The following is a 3,811-nucleotide window of genomic DNA, read 5'->3' as shown; positions in this document are numbered from 1 at the left end:
TCTTACTGGGGGAATTCCACTCAATCAATATGTTCTTTCTACTGTTTATGTAAAATTGTGATTCTTATTTTGTTGAATATCAAATATAAATATGTACATGTATTGTATGCCAAGTGGAAATAAACGAATTGAATTTGAATTTGTCTGTTGTTTGTCATAAACGAATTCAAGTACCTAATATTTGAGTTCCGTAATTCCTGTTTAACTCTATTTCTAAGGCTCCTATACTCTATCAAACTGTCCAAGTCAAATATCTTTTTAAATTTTCTATGTGCTTTGTCTCTACGTCCCATCATCATAAGTATGTCTTCAGTCATCCACGGTACTCGTCGTTTTCTATTAATCCTCCTTGTCACATAAGGTGCATGTTTGTCATACAAAGTCAAAGTCCAATTCTCGAAAGTCTTGACCATGTCATCAACTGAGGTTAATGCTTCAATTTGATACCATGGAGTCTGAGCCACATCAGTCAGGAAAAGTTTTTGAAGTCTCTATAAGTGATAATTTTCTGTTCTGGCTTGGGTATCTTAGGGGAAAGTACACAGTAGATCAAATCATGTCTAGATATAGCTGGGACTGAGATTTGGCCTGCTTGAACAACCTCATTGGGATCACTAACAATGAGAAGGTCAATGAGTGTGTCTGATTCATTAGTATGATGAGTTGGATCGAGAGGTAAAATAGTCATGTTTAGGCATTGGAAAATTGTAGTCAGTTGAAAGTAGTCAAAGTTCCGATTTGTCATGTTCAAGTCGGTGTTCATATCCCCCATAACTAGTATACGGTTATAACAAGGCATAAGAGAAAGCAAGGCACTTTCGAAATCTGTGAAATGACCTATTTTTGGTGGGCGATAACAGATACCAACGAGTAATTTATCAGTACTAGATAAGGATAATTCAAGTAGCATAAACTCTAGTCTGGAACAATACTCTTGTTTAGATGTGATTAAAATTTTTGTTTTGATACCATCTTTCACATAAATTGCTACACCCCCACAAGCTTTATTTAATCTATCATTCCGGAAAAGATTATATCCAGGCAAATTTTGATGGAATACTAGGCTTCAAAAATGATTCGGAAATTCCGATTATATTGAAGTCCTGAAAACGGAAGATTGCTCTGAGTTCATCAATGTGGCAGCTGAGGGATTGTACGTTGAGGTGAGCAGCCTTGAAAAGTTTTTTGAAAGAGTGGAGCTTATTTGCTAGAAACATACCTGCGTCATTATTACTATTATTGAAATAATCATACCTACTTGAGGGCGAGCGAGCTGACGTGTCAGTGAGAGGCATCATGGAAGCAGCAGACCAATCGTGAACCGACCTCAGAAAGACACATGACGGGGAAAATGGGGATGAAACTGATAAAACTTAACCTAAATGAAAAAGTCTCTTGATTCGAGTGCATTCAGTATGCCTTGGCAGTTCGGCTCTCTTCACTATTTATAGCACTAGTTCAAAAAATTCACTAAACACAATAAGATGTAGATGTGTGGAGTTCCGGTGATGAATAATCCTAATGGTGAATAAGATGAAGATTGAGGAAGAACTTGTAGTGGGAGATCTAGTCCAAGTGGAGATAGAGCGAGTAGGTATCCGGTAGTGGAAGAATCGGGTCCAAGTGGAGGTAGAGCGAGATTCAGATTCAGATTCAGATTCAGATTCCTTTATTCATGTCAGAGTCCAGCAGATAATCCAATGTGGTGGGCAGTTTGCAGTGGTAGATGCTGATGGGAGCGAGCAGGTGGGGGAGCGAGAGAGAGCCAGGGCGGCGGCAAGAGAGAGCGTGTGCGAGAAGTCACAGGAACCAGGTCTGAAAACAGGAAGAAAACTCCAGCAGAAACACAGCAGAAAAAAGTACAGAAAGTATATGAAAATCATTAAGAGGATAGACAATTAAAAGAGAGTGTACAGAGAGATGGAAAATAAGAACGAGAAATATGAATCAGTAGATTGATTTCAAATTGCAGTTGACGGTTGTTAGAGAGAAGAATGTGAAGAGAGGACTAAGCTGTGTGAGAATACAGCTTAGAATAGATTATGTAAGATTATTGTCTCAAAAGGTGGATGAAGAGAGAGATATTAGAAGAAAGTAGTAAATATCCGGTGCATAAAATGAGGTAGATAATAAGAAAATGAAATTGGAGGGATGAGAAAAACCGAAGGAGAGAGAGAGGGAGTGAGTAAGAGAGAGCGAAGGGATTGATACAGATAGCATAGAGTACAGTGTTAATGATCTGGTATAGAAATGAAGTAAGCATGTCTATATTATTAAAAATACACAGTATAACTAGTTTTGAGCATAAATTGAGCTAATTTGGAGGGAGGTCAGAATGAGAAGAGGTAGGAAGAGAAGAAATAATAGAAGTTACAGACAGGTAATACTGCATATAAGAAAACAGAACAACGAATATATAAATAGAATACCCGAATAGAAGGTTGGAATGTGACTATGGTGAAAATCACAATAGAAGTGTCAATCATAAGTTTACCGTCATTATTACGATGACTGTTATTTCTGTTATTGTTGTCAATTCCACGAAAAGTCAACTTGAATCCTGCTGTAAGTTTACTATACACACTAGTAATATACATGTTGGCTTTGTTGATAAACAGAAATGGATTTAATAGATTATGGATTGACAATGAACTGAGATGAGGAAGAAGCGTTATAAATTCAGCGATTCGAAATAGGTTATAAATGTATTATTAAAGTGAACTTAGGTTTCGGAGCAATTTTCATAATTTTATCAGCAGTGGAAAAGGTTCTATTTTTGTACTATGCTATCGTTGGATAAAAAGTGACACATTGGATTAGCTGGAAACATCATTCGGTTATGTCTAATAGAAAACTAGTTTCCTGATTAAGTATTGGATGATTCAATCAGTAAAAACGTTTCAGTATACTAGATGAATAATTGCTATAACTAAATTGATATAGCTTTATTCCAGTTATATTTTTTCTATGAAAACAGTATCATATATGTTCAAAAAAGCAAAAATTAATTTTAAGATTCGCAAACATAGAATCCAGTTATATTTTTTCCATGAAAACAGTATTATATGTTCAAATAGCAAAAATTAACTTGGTAAAAATGGTATCTATAGGGCAATTGCCCAACAAAAAATAAAAGACTGAAAAAATGAAAAGAGAGAAGAGTGATGATTACATGAAGAGGCACAATTGAAATGATGAGAGCTCACCTTTAGTAGGAAGATATGACGTGCCAACACCGTGAAGTGTTTACTGGAGGTCGGCAAGACGCTCGGCGGTTTAGATGCGTCGTCCAGGTCCCTCTCCGACGGCGTACTTGATGCGGCCATCGACTGTCCACGTGTTTATTATCCCGTACTTGTTTGCTGCTGCGTTCAAGAGTGCCAGTCGGTGTTTCATCAAGTCCTCCCTCACGGTGATGCCAGTGTTCTTGAGCATCCGCTTGGCTGCGAACACCCTCTGCCTCGTCCGGTAGCCGTCGAACCTCACAATGATGGGACGATGACGCTCCTTGCCGGCTGCTCTGCCCGTGTCCTGACCTGGCTGCTGGATTGGTCCCACTCGATGCGAACGATGAATGTCGTCAATCTTCAACTCCACGTTCAGCTTCTCCTTGCAGACTCGCTGAACAATCTGGTCCGTGGACTCCCCCTTGGTCTCCGGAATTCCAAAGAGTCGCAGGCAGGTACGGCGACCATATTGTTCAAGATCGTCGATTTTTAATTCTGTCTCCTTCTCAATTGCTGCCATCCTCTGCCGAAGTACATTATTCTTACCCTGCAATCGATCCAATTCGGATTGGAAGAAGGAGAAA

This window comes from Nilaparvata lugens, unplaced genomic scaffold, assembly GCF_014356525.2.
Source record: "Nilaparvata lugens isolate BPH unplaced genomic scaffold, ASM1435652v1 scaffold2095, whole genome shotgun sequence".
NCBI lineage: Eukaryota > Metazoa > Arthropoda > Insecta > Hemiptera > Delphacidae > Nilaparvata > Nilaparvata lugens.
The sequence above is the reverse complement of the archived record's forward strand: the minus strand, read 5'-3'. Positions refer to the sequence as shown.